Source organism: Tenrec ecaudatus, chromosome 8 (assembly GCF_050624435.1).
Source record: "Tenrec ecaudatus isolate mTenEca1 chromosome 8, mTenEca1.hap1, whole genome shotgun sequence".
Taxonomy (NCBI): Eukaryota; Metazoa; Chordata; class Mammalia; order Afrosoricida; family Tenrecidae; genus Tenrec; species Tenrec ecaudatus.
The window spans coordinates 112,361,845-112,381,383 of NC_134537.1; the positions used below are offsets into that span (position 1 = coordinate 112,361,845).

The 19,539-nt window shown below is 45.4% G+C and overlaps 1 long non-coding RNA gene across 1 annotated transcript in view; it reads left to right on the forward strand.

Annotated features, from left to right (window-relative positions):
• The first annotated feature begins 10,729 nt into the window (after positions 1–10,729).
• Positions 10,730–19,539, forward strand: part of LOC142454455 (uncharacterized) — a 66,556-nt gene continuing 57,746 nt past the window's right edge. Inside the window, exon 1 of the long non-coding RNA XR_012785698.1 lies at positions 10,730–10,957. This is a non-coding gene — a long non-coding RNA (uncharacterized LOC142454455). The remainder of the gene's footprint in view (positions 10,958–19,539) is intronic.

The window sequence follows — 19,539 nt, forward strand, 5'->3', positions numbered from 1 at the left end:
TGAATTGTACCCAGCGCATTTGTACATACGTTGCCATCATCATCCTTATGAAAACATTTTCTTTCTGCTTGAACCCTTGGTATGGGCTCCTCTTTTCCCCTTCTTTCCCCTCCCCTGATAAATTATCAGTTAATGTTACTTTCAGATCTTACACCATCCAATGTCTCCCTTCCCCCATGTTTTTGTTGTTCATCCCCTGGAGGGGGGACTGTTTATTCATGGATCATTATAGTCTGTTCCCCATTTCTTCCCCTTCTCCCCCCACTTTGTCTGTACCCTTATGGTATCACTACTTCCATTACTGTTGTAGAGGGGTTTATCTGTCCTGGATTCCTTGTGTTGAAGGCTTATATCTGTACCAGTGTGCATGCTCCAGTCTAGCCATATCTGTGAGGTAGAACTGGGGTTATGCTGGTGGTGGGGGGGGGGGTAGCGTTAAAGAACTAGAGAAGCTGTGTGTCCCGTGGGTGCCGTGCTGCACCCTGGCTGCCTCATTCTTTCCTTGCGAACCTTCTGTGAGGGAATGTCAATTACAGATGGGCTTTGTGTCTCCACTCTGACCCCCATCATTTGCATTGGTATATTTGTTTTGGGTCTTCTGATACATCATCCCGTCAACACTTTGTGATCATACAGGCTGGTGTGCTTCTTCACATTGGGCTTTGTTGCTGCTCTGCTAGAGAGTCGCTTGTTTAACTTTAAGACTCCAGATGATAAAACTGTGAATAATCAGGTATCATCAGCCTTCTTCACCGAATTTGCTTATGTACCCAGTGGTTGTGTCAGGAAGGTGAACATCACAAAATGCCAGTTTATTAGAACAAAGTGCTCTTGCATTAAGGGAGTACTTGAGTAGAGACCCAATGCCTGTCTGCTACCTTAATACTTAACATTCATATGTATATACATAGACCTATATCTCTATTATTATATATTAATATATCTACATATGTGCATGCCTATATTAATACCTCTATAAATGACTTTTGCCTCATAGTTTTTCCCTCTATTTATTGTTACTTTCCTCCTGTCCCACTGTCAAGTTCAACCTTCACTCGACTCTCAGTACTTTCTCTGGGCTACAATGGACTTGATCAAGCCCCTTCAGGCATTCTATGCCCTCCTCGGTATTGATTTTAGATGTCTTTTTGTTCCCTTGTCCCTGGGTTTGTTGGCTCCCCTCTCTTTATCCCATCTCCTCCTCTCCCATGTCCCCCTGGATCAGTTGGCCTCCTGGCTTTCTCGTTGGGCTTTGTTATCCTGCCTATCCTGTATGGCTAGACATGTGAAAAAGAAAAAGAAACAAGAAAGGGTGTGTGGTGGGGAAGCCTATAAATAGTTCCAGGTCTGTCTGCTGACCCTTCTGAATGTTTTCTAATCAGAGTTGATGCCGCGTCACGCCCTGCCCACCGATTTCTAGGTCTGTTTTCAGCCTTGCTTTGCTCCCCTTGATATGCCCCCTTCATGTTTCACTTCAGTGCGTGCGTGTTGGGGGGGCGGCAGACTGTTCCCTGTGGTGCTGTGGGTCAGTGAAGGGGCACCAACTTCCCTCTATCTTCACCAGCACTTCTTATTCTCTATTAAAAAATGATTAAAGCCATCCTAGTGGGGGTGATGTATTATGTCAGTGTGGTTTTGATGAGCTCTAGTGACATCAAACATCTTTCATGTCCTTACTTATGTATCTTCTTTCAAGAAATTCCACTCAAGCTCCTCCCCTTGTCTATGTATCAATTGGGTAATTTGTCTTTTTATTATTTTTCTACATTCTGTATTTTAGATGTAAGTTTTTTGATTGGCTATTCGATGGGTTCTCAGTTTACTTACTTGATGGTGTCTTTTAAAGCATAACTTAAAACAAATTTAATGAAGTCCAATTTGTCTATTGGCTCCTTGGTTGTCTGTGTTTTTGCTGTCATGTCTAATAAGCCACTGTCTAGGGCAGTGGCTCTCTACCTGCCTAATGCCACGACCCTTTCATAGAGTTCCTCATGTTGTGGTGACCCCCAACTGTAAAATTATTTTCATTGCTACTTTATCACTGTCATTTTGCCACTGTTATGAAGGTGACCCCTGTGAAAGGGTCATTCGGCCCCCAAAGGGGTTGCGACCCATAGGTTGAGAGCTGCTGATCTAGCACAAAGGGGCCTGAAGACTTACATCTTTGTTTTAGTTTGTACTTTGAGGTTGTTGATTCATTTTAAGTTGGGTTTTGTATATGTGTATGCTATTGAGTTCTACTCATGATCATGGGGCCATCGTGAGTCAGAGTTGGCTCGATAGCCACTGATTTGATGGAAGCAGCCAAAAGCCAACTTTCCATTCGAGAGACATCTGTCTGTTCTTTTGGAGAACTCTCACTGTTTGTGGACCCCTCACCTATTTTTTAAAAAAATCATTTTATTGGGGGCTCGCTCATACAACTCTTATCACAATCCACACATACATAAATTGTGTAAAGCACATTTGTACATTCATTGCCCTCATCATTCTCAAAATATTTGCTCTCCACTTAAGCCCCTGGTATCAGATCCTCATTTTCCCCCCTCCATCCCTGCTCCCCCTCCCTCATGAGCCCTTGATAATTTATAAATTATTATTTTGTCATATCTTGCCCTGTCCGACATCTCCCTTCACCCACTTTTCTGTTGTCCATCCCCCAGGGAGGAGGTCGCATGTAGACCCTTGTAATCGGTTCCCCCTTTCCAACCCACACTCCCTCTACCCTCCCAGTATCGCCACTCACACCACTGGTCCTGAAGGGCTCATCTGCCCTGGATTTCCTGTGTTTCCAGTTCCTATCTGTACCAGTGTACATGCTCTGGTTCATCCAGACTTGCAAGGTAGAATTGGGATCATGGTAGTGGGGGGGGGGGGAAGAAGCATTTTGGAACTAGAGGAAAGTTGTATTTTTCATCGTTGCTAAATCGCACCGACTGGCTTGTCTCTGCCCTGACACCCTTCTGTAAGGGGATATCCAGTGGCCTACAAATGGGCTTTGGGTCTCCACTCCGTACTACCCCCCTCATTCACTATGGTAAGATTTTTTGTTCCGATGATGCCTGATACCTGGTCCCTTTGACGCCTTGTGATCGCATGGGCTGGTGTACTTTTTCCCATGTGGGCTTTGTTGCTTCTGAGCTAGAAGGCTGCTTGTTTATCTTCAAGCCTTTAAGACCCCAGATACTATATCTTTTGATAGCTGGGTACCATCAGCTTTCTTCATCACATTTGCTTACGTACCTATTTGTCTTTAGCGATCTTCTCATGGATATGAGCACACAATGATATGATTTTTTTGTTCTTTGATGCCTGATAACTGATCCCTTCAGCACCTCGTGATCACACAGGCTGGTGTGCTTCTTCAATGTGGGCTTTGTTGCTTCTGAGCTAGATGGCCGCTTATTTACCTTCAAGTCTTTAAGACTCCAGATGCTATATCTTTTGATAGCTGAGCACCATCAACTTTTTTCACCACATTTGTTTGTTCATCCACTTTGTCTTCAGCGGTTGTGTTGGGAAGGTGAGCATAATAGAATGCCAATTTAATAAAAGAAAGTATTCTTGCATTGAGGGAGTACTTGAGTGAAGGCCCAATATCCTTCTGCTACATTAACACTAAACCTATAAATATATGCACATAGATCTATTTCCCCATTCTCATATATAAATATATTTACATATGTACATGTCTTTATCTGGACCTCTATAAATGCCCTTTGCCTCCCAGCTCTTTCCTCTATTTCACTTGACCTTCCTCCTGTCCCACTATCATGCTCAATCCCCACCTGGGTTTCAGCAATTCCTCTTGGTTGCATTACCCTTGATCATGCCCTACCAGGTCTCTCACACCCACCTCACCACCAATTTGGATCACTTGTTGTTCCCTTGTCCCTGGGTTTGTTAACACCACTACCTTTATTCCCTTCTCCCCATCTCCCATGTCCCCCTGGAACTGTCAGTCTTGTTGTTTTCTCCTCCAGATTGTTCATCCAGCCTATCTTATTTAGAAAGACTTGCAGAGATAATAGCATGTACAAAACAAGCAACAATAGACAACAAAACAACAACAACATACTAATGACAACAAAACAAAACAACACAACAAGAAGAAAAACTTGTAGTTAGTTCAAAGATTGCTTGTTGTCCTTTGGGAGTGTTTTCCAGTCCAGTCTGCTGGGGCACCACGCCCTGGCCCCAAAGTCTACCTTCAGCATTCCCTGGGGACCTCGCTGCTCCATTCCATTGTTGTTCTGTTGCTCCCCCTTAGTGTTTTGTCTCGGTGTGGCGGGATCAGATCGGGAAATTCCCACACTGTGTCTCCGGTGTTGTCCCCTGTAGGGCTATGGGTCAGTGAGGGGTGTCATGTTTCATAGTGGGGCTGGCCATGTGGTCCTCTCTGTAGACTGGCTGCTCTAATTGGGATCATCGTCCTCATGGCCTGGTGGGCCAGGATGTTGTTCTCCACTCTCTCCTCTTCCCCCTTCATCTGCTCCCTTGTGCTCTGATCAGATATGTCCCTCTCCCGGAGCTGCAGATTCAATGCTGTCCTTTGAAACAAATTCTTCTGGGGTGAGGGGCAGGTGTCCACTTAGTAGCTGGGATTGGGGTCGGCCCCCCAGACCTCTCCACTGGTTTCCTACTCCACCTTCTTTCACAGCAGTTACACTTAGACCCTCTCCCTCTCTTTAGCCACAATAGTTTGGCTCAAGTTGAAGTGTTGTGGGTTTGCTAAAGATCGAATTCACCTTTGGGTCAGCATTCCTCCCCTCTAGAGAGAAATGTCTTGTGTGAAGACTCGGGATAGGAGTGTTTCATCTTAGAGCTAATCTTTCTTAGGCACCAAGTTGTTGGGGAACTGCAGGGAGTTTCGAGGTTGATTGTTCTTTGGCTCCCCGGATGTCGGAGGTGACACACCTGCCTGTTGAAAACATCGCATCTTTTGCACATCGCGGGAAGATCATCTTTTGAGATGGGCACAGCTCAGTTTCTGTTTTTCAGACTCTGGAAGAATTCCAGACTGCCTCCGTGTCGTCACTTTGTCTTTCTAGCTGTAGAAGAGCTCAGGGCTCACTATTTCATACCCACCAGTGTGGGTGGGGTCCTACAGATAAAAGTGTAGCTGAGATAACAATCCAGGAGCTGGAATTCAGTCATGACTTCTAGGAAATTGCATGCCAATAGCCTTTAGATATGATCTCCGGCCTCCTGGTGCTTACTCACACATTTAATAATAATTCTCTTCATTTGTGAAAGCAGGAATGTATACAGAAAAGATCACTGTGCTGGCCGAGTTGGGAAGCCTAATTTAGCCACATAGCCTCTTCAAGGCCTAAGAAAGCAGGGTATTTGCCCACTTCCTTCCACGGTGGTCAGGAGTATCAAATTGCACAGAGCAGGAAAGTCCTTTAGGAGAGTGCTGGTGTCCCCTTTGCTCCAGCAGTCAAGAAAGCAAATGACTTATGGAAGCATCAGTCAAATCTGCTACAAAAGAGAGCTTTAGAGTGTTAAAAAACAAAAAACCACAAAGATGCCGCTTAGAGGACCAAGGCGAGCAAGGTACTGTCAATGAATTCCTAGCATATGAAAGCCGGACATTGAATGAGGAAGACTGGTGACGAACGGATGCATCTGGATTATGGTCCAGGAGACACATATTGGATGTCAGAGGAATAACTGTCTGTCTTGGAAGCATTCCGTCCAGAGTGCTCCCTGGCATGGAAGGTGGCGAGCCATCATCTCCTTGAGAAGGGCATCCTGCTGGGTCAAGGAGGGTCAGAAGACCCTCAACAAAGTGGATTGTCCTAGGGGCGGCAGTGATGGACTCAGACAGCTGTGGCGGTGAGGATGGCACGGCACAGGACAGCGCTTCGTTCCGTTGTATGTGGGCACCGGCTCGAGAGCACCCAGCAACAACAAAGCCAATATGGCTGCAGGAGCCTTGGCTTTTGAAAAGACTCTAGTCACCGAAAGACTCAGTTGCTTCCTCCTGACCTGTTTGTGTCTAGCCCTGGTGTGCTCCTCCAAAGGCTGGCAACCCAAGGTTTGCCTTCTCACCGGGCAGCAGGAAGAGCAGAGACACAGTTTCACTAAAGAGAACCCATTGGATGTGTGGGCGGGGGCGGGGAGGGGCTGCCAAACTGTCGTACAATGGCAGCAACCAGCCAAGTTATTCTCATTTGCGTTCACAGCAAATGCTGTTGGAGTGGGAGTCTGGAAATAAGGGAGACAGGAAATGGTAATTTAATGGAAAACATATTTGCATAGCTGCTGGTTACCATAGTTCATCTCTCTGTGAATGGAAGGACCATGTGTACTGGGAGGAGAAGAATCCTGGTGCTATCTAGAGCCCTCTTCTTCTGCCGCTGCTGAGCAAATCTTAGGGAAACAGTAACAACGATGAAAACAGCTTCGGAATGCCTGCGTCCCCAGGAGCCTGGGAAGAGGTCGGGAGAGACAGCTGATGCTTACATTATATAAGCTAGCCCAGCCCATCATGAAATCTCCTGATTTGCCAGTTGTTTAGGTAGGGCCCAGGAACAACTGGGAATTTGAGGAGAAGATTACATTGCCAGCGCTTTGAAGTGTGGTTAATGACTCATATAGTGCCTGGCTATCATAAAGAATCGCTCATGGGGTCTTGAAAGATTGTCTCAAAACAAGCAGTCCTCTAAGTGGGGCAGCATCTCAGTCCACATGGAAGAGGCACACTAGCCCGAGTCACCCAAGAATTAGAAATAAAATCCAAATCCAGAGCAGAGAGCAGTTTCAGAGCTTAAATTCTGAACACCAACTTTGCAGAAGTCTGTGGATGACAGCGGATGCCCCAAATCCATCTGCAGGGTCCCCACATGGATTAAGTCTCTGATCATGGTCCACCAATGTGGCTAGACTTACTATCAGATAGGCAGCATGGTCACGTCGATTATGACTGATGCAGTTAGCTTAAAATGTAACATCTTATCATTTGATCTCCCCTTTAACTCATTTTAAATTCGTTTCAGTTTTTAATATATTTTTTAAGTTGAGGTTGTTCTCTGTTTTATGTTGTCGTTGTTGTGGGTTTTTAGTCTCTTGATTTTGTTTTCTGTGATTTTTCTGTATGTGAACTCCAGGATAGGTAATGTTAGGCAGATCGGCAGGGATGGGATGTCCATTGATGCATGCCCAGGAGCGCCAAGCAGAGAACAAAGGCCTAGGTTTTCCCGAAGGTGGGAATGGATGGGCGTTCAACCTGGATCAGCCCACCTGGGCCAGCTGATTGCAATTCAGCCAATGGGATCACCCTGGGGTCACTCATGCCGAGAGGGAGAGGGGGCTTTTTGGAGGAAAACTTGGGAGAGAGATCTTTGCGTGACCCCGAGCAGTCTCTGCCAGGCTGCATGGTCGGGAGGAATCCTATGGGTGCTGCTTCTTTTAACTCTCATTAAACTCACTTGGATCATGAGCCAGGCTTCGGCGTGAATTCTTTCTCGTGCGGAGCCAAGGACCGAGGTGTAATGCTAGCCCGGGGAGAGAGATCTTACAGTAAGTCTATCGAGTCGGTAACAGGATTAAATAATCACCTAGGAGCTCTGGTAGTGGAGTGCTATGCATTGATTGGGCTGCTATTAACAGGGTCAGCAGTTTGAAACCACTAGCCACTCCTTGGGGGAAAGACGGGGCTCTCCACTCCCATAAAGAGTTATAGGCTCAGCAACTCCCAGGGACCGTTCTACACTGTCCTACAGGGTGGCTAGGAGTTGGCATGGCAGGATGGCAGTTGGTTTGGGAGTGTGGCGAGGGAGGCTGGAGGGAATGGAGACCTGATAACAATGAACAGATCGAAGAGCGGCCGTGGTGATGGTGGCACCAGTCTCCGTGGTATGACTGAGCTATTAAATCGCATGATCTATGTATTACATGCCAATCAAAACTATTTTTTAATTTCCAATGCTTTTTAATTGGAGTAGGTTTTTCCTTACTATTTTCCCAAGAAGTTTTCAGAACATCTGCCTTTTGGCTTCTTAAGAACAACTCTAAAGGGATCTCACTAGACTAGCAGAACCCCTAAGGCGGTGTCCCTTTGTCCCTTGACAGGCCTGGAAATGAACTCCCCCTGTAAAGGGAATTACAATCCTAGGGAAGTATGCACACCTTAGAAAAACCAACCTTTTGAGGAAAAGAAGGGCAGCCTTTACCCCAGGGCAGAGTTGAGACGCGTTAGGAAAGAACTCACTGTCACCAAGCCGGTGATGCCTCATAGCCGCCCTGTAAGACAGGGTGGAACTGCCCCTGTGGGCTTCCTGACTGTCTCTTGCCAGGGGAAGCCAGCCCCTAACACATCCTCACGGGTCCGGTAGGCGCAATTGTACAGCGATAATAAGTAAAGATTATAGTAGAATTATAGAGAGCATGCGAGATAGACATGAGAGAGAAATAATGGAGTCAGGCACATTTCATAGTAGCACGCTCACCTCAGCCCTGCTTGGTGGTCCACGTGGAGAGAGAGATCCATCAAGGCTTTTGTATTCTCTTGGGGACATGCAAGCCCCCTAATTATAGATGAAGACATACGTCACAGGAAAGGGTTGTGATATAGGTAATACAGTAATAGAAGGGGGTAGTCTAGGGGTATCCATGCAATTAGGAAGAGGGATTGGGGTATGAATGTGATAAGACGGGAAGATCCTAGATTCAGGATGGCAGCTTAACTTTGGATGTCCTGAAGTGGGTTTGATCTGTTCTCTGGATCTCCATAAGATCTATTAGCAGTAGGATGTAAACCCCACCTATAGGAGCCAAGCTAATGGCCGCAAGCCCTAGGGAGAAGTAATCCATTGTCCCCAGCAGCAGGGAGCAGGCCCACCCAGTGGTGAGGAGAGACAGCAGTCTGGTAGCTGATTGCCTCAAGGGAAATAATTTTTATCATTAGCTGTAAGCACAGTGTCCTAAGTCTAACATATTTGGGGGAGGCGACTGGTAGATATCATTTTGTTTCCCACAGTCACTCTTCACGGGAGAAGAAAGCCTCAACTTTCGCCTATAGCGTGGCTAGTGGTTTCACACTGTGGACCTTTCCATTAGCCAGCTTAACACGCATAACCACTAAGCCACCTGTTTTTGTAAATAAAGTTTTATTGCAATACAGACTTGCTCAATTATTTCTGTGTGGCATACAACTGTTTTTTGTGTGTTTCCACCACCACCCCTTTAGCCCCCCTCCAGCCACACCCGTTTCTTTTAACAAGGACAGATTTAAGTGTTGGAGACTAAGATGACCACAAAGTCTAAGCTATTAATTCCTTGCTTTTGCAGAGGAAAAAAAGAGAGAGAGACCAACTCACACTGTGCTCATGCCAACCTTCTTGCACTTCCTGACAGAGACTAAGCTTGCCCCAGTCTCCTCGCCTCTCTTACTGGTGAACGCTTCCCTGCCCTGCAGGGCTCGGTGAGGGCACTGGAGAGAGCTGCGATGGTGCAGTGGGGTCATCGCTGGGCTGCCAACAGAACCTTGGCTTGGAAACTACGGACACTGTGGAGAACGGTGTGGCAGTGTCCTGTCATGAATTCACAGCCTTGCGATCCTGAGGAGCAGCCCCACTCTGTCCTAGAGGGTCCCGAGAAGCCGAAATAGACTTGATGGCAGTGGGGTACACATGCATGACTTGCTCCGGGAACGTGGTTTCAGACCCCCAGGTTGAACCAAGTACTCTTGAGAGGGCAGGACTCTGCGTCATTAACCTGGTGCTCTCCGAGCCTACACAGCCGGACACAAAACAACTCCCCGGGAATGCTCGCTGGGTCCGTATGACATGATGCTCTTACAAACAGCACCGGAATCATTGCCATTGGCCGGAGGATGGTTTGCTGGGAAATGGGACTGTAGATGCGCTGAGGCTCACCATTTCATAGCCTGCTGTGGAGCAAAATTAACTGCCAGGCTTGTCTCACAACCCCCTCCCCCAAGGGAGTTTAGTCACTCCACTCGCAGCAAAGGAGCCACATTGTGACTCTTGTTGTAATTCTCACAACCTCCCTCAGTCAGGCTCCATGATTGAAAGGACCCAGGGCCGCTGATAGAAATGCAAGGTCTCTCCTGGGCGTCCCCGGATGGCGATGATTCTGACATCCTCTAAGATACTGCCTGCCTTACACTGTCTTCGTTTTCTGCAAAGGAGCTTTTCTATTTTGGGCTGGGTTGCCGGAAATACAGCTAATGTGGAAATTGATTTCATGAGACACACACCAGGGGAAGAGGCTAGGTATGGACTCCTTAGTGTAAAACGACTGAGCGTGTATATATAAATATGCATGAGCACAATTTACTGGAGTGCTAAATGATTAGAAAAATTGCCTTTAGCTAAATCGTACCCCGTAGTACAGTATGCAATAACAGTAGGCGAGTTCGCCTTTTATCTTTATTTTGAAGCCTGGTTAAATGATGGCTTAGAAAGAATGACTAATGGCGATAAGAATTTGTGGGTTAGACCAGAAAATAATCTTAGAAGAAGTTCTGTACAGGGATTCACTTTGTAATTGATTTGCGAGCCAATCTTGGGCTTCTAGCACGATGACTAATCCAAGGTTGGCTCTTCAGTGAGCTTACTCTGTGGTATGACATGAGACTGTCCCAGTAAGGAAGTGAGCATTTCCAGGCCAGTTTAAGAGGATCCCAGCAGGCAGGGCTTCATTTCTCTGATGTGGCTGAGTGTAAACCCTCCTGAGATGAACTAGCCATATGCTGGCCCTTTAAGACCAGTCCTTCCTTTCTCTTGCTCTTTTCTTGACTATTTGGGACCAGGAAAAAAAAATCACGAAGCAGAAGAGACCTTATCATTTGTCTAATCCATCGCTTTCATTTTACAGACGAAGTCACTTGGCAGAGATCCCTCGGAAATTCCAACGTTAAACCTGAACCTGTGTGCCCTGGTTCCAAAATGCTATCTTATCTGTGACATGCTGCTGCTGGCAAAAGGTGAGTAAGAGAGTTTAACATAAAGTCAGATCAGTCAGATTTACCGATTTGGAGTAATGGGCAGAGATGTGATTTTCCAGGACTGATGCGTTCATTTAGAAGGCCCTGTAAGAAAGGTGGGTGGGGAAAGTGGGGATTTTAATTACCCCTGGTGGTAGTTGCTAGCTGATATCAAGTCGCCCCAACTCAAGGGAGACCCTACACACACCCCATTCACACTTCCCAGAGCAGAGCCAGCCCCGGGAAGGTGTGCAGATCGCATGTGATGATACAGACAGAGGGTTTCCACGCTCGTTGCTCTTGGTTGCCACTGTGTCTGTTCGACTCAGCCCTTTACAAAAGACTGTCCCTGTGGTCTGAGCCGACGCTGCCCCAGAACATGCGCTAACACTGGCAAATGAGCTCCATCTCTGAAAGGAGTGACCTTTCACCACACAGCCATGTCTCGGATCATCAAGGTAAAGGAGCATTTTTATGTAGCTGTCTTAAGTTCAAGGGTGTTTTCAAACCATTGTTGAAAAATGAAAGAGTTTAGTGTAATTTGCTTTCGCTTTTTTTCCCTTTCAAATTGTGAATTAGGTACAGGCTTACATTTCAGATCATCAACTTTGCATTCAACATGTAAACCACCAATCAAATGCTGCAATAGTTTATCCCTCACTCCTTGGTTTCCCTTCTCCCTCTTGTGGACCACCATCCCCCACTGCACCCAAGTTCACACCTGTGTACCTTATAGTCGCAAAGAAATGCACTATCATTGAGTTGCTAAGTATGCATTTTTTTAAAAAAATCATTTTATTGGGGGCTCGTATAACTCATCACAATCCATACATCCATCCACTGTGTCAAGCACATTTGCACATTTGTTACCATCATCATTCTCAAAACATTTCTTTCTATTTGCGCCCTTGGTATCAGTTTCTCATTCCTACCCTTCACCCTCCCTCATTCATGAATCCTTGATAATTTATAAATTATTATTATGTTGTCATGTCTTACACTGACCGATGCCTCCCTTCACCTACTTTTCTATTGTCTGTCCCCCAGGTAGGGGGTTATATGTAGATCCTTGTGATCAGTCCCCCCTTGTGCCCCCCACCTTTCCTTTACCCTCCTGGTATCACTACTCTCATTATCGGTCCTGAGGGGTTTTTCTGTCCTGGATTCCCTGTGTTTCCAGGTCTTATCTGTATGAGTGTACATGCTCTGGTCTAGCTGGATTTGTAGGGTAGAATTGGGATCATGATAGTGGATGGGGAGGAAGAATTAAAGAACTAGAGGAAAGTTGTATGTTTTATCAGTGCTATATTGTACCATGACTGGCTTGTCTCCTCCCTGAGACCTTTCTGTAAGAGGATGTCCATTTGCCTACAGATGGGCTTTGGGTCTCTACTCCGTACTCCCCCTCATTCACAATGATATTGAATTTTTTGTTCTTTCATGCCTGATACCTGATCCTATTGACCCCTCGTGATCACACAGGTTGGTGTGCTTCTCATTTAAATGGCCGCTTGTTTATCTTCAAACCTTTAAGACCCCAGAGGCTATATCTTTTGATAGCCGGGCACCATTAGCTTTCTTCACCACATTTGCTCACGCACCCGCTTTGTCTTCGCCATCGTGTCAGGAGCTAGGCATGCCTTTTTTAGTGAGTAGAGTGTTTGAAAAGTATTGTTGGCACATAAGCTTTCTCGCTGGCGTTCTAAAGAGAGTAGCACCGACCAACAGGCATCTCCCCCAACATCCTGCCTCTGCAAAATCACATGCGCTCTGTGCCCCGGATCTCAACATGCCATGCTTGGTTGTCACTGTCGGGAAGCCCACTGAACACAGGGAGGGCAGGAGGCAATGGGGCACAATAGCAAGGCTGCCTGTAGTTGGAGGGAGAGTGAAATTTCACCCATTGTTAAATGATCGCTGGGCCCAAACGAGACTCAGTATGCGCCTCTGGTAGCTTTCTCCATTTCTTTTTATAATGCAGTGGAACATTCTGAATGTAATTTATAACAATGAGAAATGCAGATAACGGCTTTCACAAGCTCCATTGTGCTTAAATCATGGCAGTAAAACTTGACAGACCAAAAGGTCAGAAGTTTGTCTCGACTATAACCGCTATCTCTGTGCTTTCTGCCCCGAGAAAGGGGTGGGGGGAGCGTGTTCTCATGATTTATAATCCTTGGGGTTTCAATAGATGTAACTTCGCACAGTGAGCCTTCGCGGGTGGCAATTCTCTTCATCTTCATCATTCTTATTTATCAGAGAGTTTTAATTCCTTGTTTCAAAGTCACATCACAGTGGCTTTCCTTGGTCATTGATCTATTGAATGAGGCACATCTTCCCGAGCATCCTCCTACACAAAGCATTCATATCAGTTGTTCACTTTGGCCCTCTCACTGGTTGCCCTGTACCTCCCTGCATCTCTGCTTTCCAGATTACCAAATGAGTTTGGGGGCTGGATTCTTTCTAAGGTCCCATTATTCCAAAGTAGTGCTCATTGAAGGGCTATACCTTCCTGTTCGAATTCTAAGATATAGATTGATCAGCCATTTGACGGGTTGCTTGGGTTTGGCTTGCTTGGTTGTTTGTGGGTGGGGAGTGTTTGGACAGCAGGGAACTGGAGGAAGTAAAATTCATTGCATATGAGAAAGAAGCAGGACTGTCAAAATCCACTGTGGAAATCTGGACTTGGGAGGGAATGCAGTGGAATTTTCTCTATTGGCAAGCATTTGGAAAAGGTCTTTGGAGACGCCCCAGGAAGGCTTGCAGCCACTGATAGTACAGTTTGGGGGGCAGTGGCCTTGTCGATCAACAGCTTGTCCTGGTTGACCTTCCTTCCCCTCCCCTCATAACAGATTTACATGGGTGGACAGATGTGGGAGTGGGTCAAGATGGGCTACCATAAAGCAGGGTGCACATGATGTTCTTCCCCCATCCCGCCCCAGGCCTATGAACGTAGACGGGAAAACAATACCATAGTGAGAAGGTCCTGACCTCCAGAGCTATTTCAGGATCTGGCAGCAGACCATAGGAAGGGTGGTCTGGTTTCCACAGATTTCACACAGAAAATTTTGTGTAAATAGTTCATATCATTCCTGTCTATTTCAGAGATGACAGTGGGATGGAGTGTTGTTAGTTCCAATGCAGGCAGGTAGAGGAATGGGCAGCGTGCACAGACTTTGTCCTTGTCACAGGGATCTGCACCTAATCTCTGATGTATCCAGAACCAGCTGAACAGAGCCATCTTATCACCACAGAGCCTCCCCAAGCCACACACACAGCACAATGTGAAAGACGAGACTGCAGGGAGGAAAGATGGTCCCTTGGCACCTCCCTGCTCTGCCTTTGTGAACCGAAAACCCTTCCACAGCAAGATGCTAAGCCCATCTCTTTCTCGAGGTCCTGAGGACTCTGAGTGGGATTTCTAGTAACATGTTCATTTTAATAAAAGGTTGTTAAACCTAGAGTTCTCCCTCGAATCCATCTGTATGAGCATCAGATAAAGCGGATTTAATTTGTGGCAGAGAATTTCTTTTACTCTCCCTGTGTTTTTTTCGCTCTCCATCTTTTCTGCCCCCAGCCCACGTAGCCACCATTCTTCTTTTGTCAGCATGGAATTTTCCTGCTCTGAATAGTTGGCAACCAGGATTGGTTGGTCCTTTTGTGTGTTGTGCCTTACGTAACTCAGCATGATGTGTTCAGGGTGCCTCCTTGCAGGGCTTGTATGTCGTGACTTCATTTCTTCTGCAAGCTGAATAACACTCGGTTGTCTGCCGGTACTAGGTTTCCTGTCCCCATCCCTCCGTGGATGAGCATTTGAGGGGATTGCACCTTTGGGCTGTTGTAAGCAAGGCTGCCACAAATGTCAGTGTACACAGATCTGTCTAATTGCTGCGTCATATGGTAACGTGGATATTTAGCTATTTGAAGAACAACCAAACTGCTTCCCACAACAGCTGCACCATTTTATGTAACCGCCATGAATGGATGTGTCTTCTAATATCTTTATGTCAGAAAGATTTTGATTGAACATGAAAAAGAACTTCCTGTATAAAAGATTTATTAACAACTAAAATAGCTTCTTGCACAAGGACATCCGTCCTCTTTCTTTCCCTGAAAATATTTAAGCAAAGACTGATCACCCGCCCGATTCTCTGCCCGGAAATAAGCGTCATCCTGCTGGGGACCATGAGTCAACAGCCCTGCTGCCTCCCATGGCTTTCCCACATGGATTGTGGCTGACCATGGAGGACCACAGACCCACACACTGGAGAGTCTGCTGAGGCTCGGGCTGAGACTTGCCCTTTCAGGAAAAAGTGGGCAATTAAAGAATGGGACAAAAGGGGCAGGCTTTTCGTAGGACTCTCAGGTACTTCACTTAGAGCAGAGACGATTGAATATTCATATGGAGCAAAGCCACGCTTGCTCATAACTTATCAGCCAGTAAGATGTTACTCAACATGCAAGACATGGTACGAGGGACAACAGATCAATGAAACTCACGGTGAGTGAATTGATTCAGATTCATGGTCACCTGGAAGGCCAGAACTTCTCTGACTCAATACAACCCTGTTCCTTTTCTTTCTCTCTCTCTCTCTCTCTCTCTCTCTCTCCCCCCCCCCCCCTCGCTGCCATCTTGATTCTGACTTATAACAAGCCTATATAGAGTTTCTGAGCCTTTGAATCTTAAGTGGAACAGTCTCATCTTTCTCCCGACGTCTGGCTGATGGGTTTGAACTATCAACTTTGTGGTCAGAAACCCAATGCCTAACTCACAGAATCACTAGGAATGCACATGCACACATACGCACCACGGATTTTTAGAAGTCGTGGGAAAATTAAATGATCTTTAAATTCCATTTTCCATGAACTTTTTGAAGCCGTTACATATACATATAAATGTTCGTGGTGTGGGCTCTCCCTGCCTCTGAGGACTTGTACACACTTGGAAACGGGAGCTAATGGTGAAATGCAGCATATTGAATACCCATCATGGAGCGGCACAGAGGACAGGCCCAGACAAGGTTGTATTCTGTTGTGCATGTGCTTGTACTAAGTCAGGACTTGCACTGACTCCACAGTGGTGACTAACAACGACAAGTTAAGGACAACGGTTTACTGGCACAGGAAGACCCAGGGGCAAACCATCCGAGCCTGCGTCTTTCGGGAGCAGCCACTAGCTAAGGAATTCCGCAACGGCTGGAAGCTGAGGAAGGCCAAAGAGGATCTTTCAGGAGAACACGGTCCGACTGAATTTGGACATCAGACCTCCATACGTGGAAGAATAAAAAAAAGAAATCTGTCTCTTTAAAGTCACTCCCGTTTGGCGGTTTGATACAGCCACCCTAGGTAACGAAGACAAGAATCAACCAATCAAAACAGATGTTAGGCTGGACTCTGTCCAAGCAGGAAATCAGTTATAAGCCACCACAGATGTCAGTAGACTTCCATCTTTTGCTTCAAATATCTCTCCGATGACAAGTTCACTTAGCCTGTTTGTTTGTTTGCCCCACACTTCGGTCTGCATGTGCTATTTAAAGGTTTATAGACTCCAATTTTTAGAGGGCTAACACAAGAGTCTCAGGCTGAATGTGAACGTACTGAGATACAGAAAAACCACGGCCACAAAGTCAATTTGGATCCATAGTAACCCTACACAGCGTTTCAGAGACTGCACATTTTCAGGAGAGCACATGGCCTCGTCTTTCGGCCCAGGAGCAGCTGGTGGATTTGAACTCCTGACCTACTGGTTTGCATCCCAGGCTTACCCAACTGCCCACCATTGTTGAGATATCTCCTTCACTTGGTACCCCAGATGTAGAGCCAGGGTCTACGTCCAGGTTCCAAGATTGTTGACTTCTGAATCTTCTGAGGAAGTGCTTCCATTTTGTTTTTCCTGAACAGAAGAAAACGGGCGCTTCTGAGAGGATAAAACCAAAGGTCTCCAGGGTGCATCGGTCATTTGGTTATATTCATATCCCCTTGGCAACAATACCCTCACCCGTTTAGGCAGCCACATTTTAGCATACGTTCTGCAAACGAACAGGGCGCAAGCGTAGAACTGGGCCTGCCAGAGTCCAGCGAGGCTGCCCAGATGGTTCAGCTGCACTTCACTCTCAGCGTGGACGCCTGCCTGCTGGGAGCGGAGCCCCAAGAAATAACATTGAGCTGACCCAAGCCAAGGCACAGTTCTCTGTTAGCCAGGCTGTTAGGCAGCCAGTTTCTCCTCTCTCTCTCCTCCCCCCCCCTCACGTAGGATGATTTGAAAGTGCATGCTTAGAAATGGCCGCTTTGTATGCATCTCCTTTCTATCAGTAGATTTGTGAAGCGAGAGGTGGTTTTCACCTTCCCCGTCACAGGCATGAGCAGCCGACAGCTGATTTCATTTATGATCTGGGTGAAGTGGAATGTCTTACTAGATTGTGCTTAATAACCTTGCTCTACTTTGCAAACCCAGCCAGCCGCAGCAGTTCCTATCTAAAAGAGCAGCTTCCCTAAAGTACCCAGTAATATGCATATACGATATATATATATTTCTCCTCCATTCAATTGAATATAATAAACATGCATTCATTATGCCAATCTAATCTCCATGTGGCTTTTAAAACGTGACCTTGCTGTTCACGCTGTATGTGAAAGTAGAGTCATATTTATTCTTGTGGGTAGTAGAATTGAAAATTGTGACTTTTTATTGTAAAGCTGGAGAAAGGAGGTATTTGATAACGCGGGTAAAAAAACACACCCTTAAAGTTCACTGCTGATAACTAAATTCAAAACAATATACCAAAAGGTCAAGGCAATTTTTATCCTGGACACTTAGAAATACAACTAGATAAGTATCAACAATATTTAGCGAACATATAAAAACAACTTTTAAAAAGCACTTACTATAACATTTCCATTATATGTAACATATTGTCTTTAAATAAAGTACATAAAACAAAAGGGGTTCACTTTTCCCCTCTTTTGGATGCCCCCTAACAAAATGCTACTGCGATTGTTGTATTATTCTAATTTTTCCCAGTGCATTGGTGACTACCTTTTAAAGGTATGTATTGTTGCTTCTTTTTAGTAGTTTGCTAGTTTGAATGATAGGATGTTTCATTGTTTTGTACTTCCCTAGTATTTTTCACAAGTAGTGACAAAGAATTGTTAAAAAATATCTGGTGGCAATCAAAATATCTAATTTTTAAATAAGAAAATAGACTTATTTTCCCAAAGGTACATGGAGTAGTACAGCTAGGAGGACTAATTTTTTGGATACATAATTCAAGTGCCTGAAATAGTTGAATGATTTACAAAAAATTTCCTATTATGAATATTTTTCATATTAAAATATAAATAAAAATTAGTTATACTTTGGTCGTTCATACACTTTTTCCATCATCAGTCTTGTAATTCTGCCTCAGCTACACTTTAATCGGCTCTCATTGCTTTCAGGCTCCACAAAATATTCTCTCCTGCTGGCCCACTGGCAGTGCCTCTCAAATGTGCTCTCTACTTCCTCCTTCGTCTCCTTCCATCCATTGTCCACCTCTCAGACAAAAGTCCTCTCTTTCAAAGAAACATTGAAGACCATTACTTCACTGCTTAGAACACTTGTTCTCAATCTTCCTAATGTCACTACCCTTTAATACAGTTCCTCGTGTTGTTGTGACCCCCCCAACCATAACATTATTTTTGTTGCTGCTTCATAACTATAATTTTGCTACTGTTATGAATTGGGTGACCCTTGTGAAAGGTTGTTCGACCTCCAAAGGAGTCACGACCCACAGGTTGAGAACCGCTGGCTTAGAACATTCTGGTGGCCTCCTGCTTCCCTTTGGGTAAAATCAAAAACCATTGGTTCTGCAAGATCTCCCTTTCTGCTGTCTTCACATGCCACTCTCCTCCCCCCTTCAAGCCTTAGCCTCCCCGGGTTTTTGGCTTAGCCCTGTCCATCCTGTTTTCCCTGCTGGAAGACTTCCTTCTCGCTTGCTCCATCCCATATAGAGGCTTCTTCCAGCTAAGAGCTACTTCAGTGTAAATGTTCTTTTCTGTGTGAATGCTTCTCTGACACAACTATTGGTTTCTTATGTTGTCCGTTGCCAATGTCCAGTTTTTGTGGTAAAATTAGGTGCCTTGGCTTATATTCGGGTCGGCTACTACTTGAGTATATATGGCATGCTATTTTCTGCAGTTTGCTTTTATTGTTGAAAGGTGCTTAGAACTGTGGTCTTGCTTTCTGATTAAAAAATGTTTTGAGTTCATCATGAAGCTCAAAGACACGTTTTAAAATGCTTCTTGACAACCATCTCACTTCAGTGTGAAATAACAGAGCATTATTCAGCACATGCAACTTGTTGCACAGTTGTGAAAACAGTCAACTCTTTAAAGTGCTCACCTTTACAAAAGTGACAAAACTTATGATGCTTTTGAATCATACAGTGAGTTCTGATGAGTTTTGGTGACTCATTCAGTACCAAATGCTGAAGTCCAGATAAACATCCTATCATAGATGCAACACCATCTGAAACACCAAACCTTTTCCCAAGAGATCTTATGCTCTTTCAGAAATGAACCAACTGTGTCAAATACATCACATG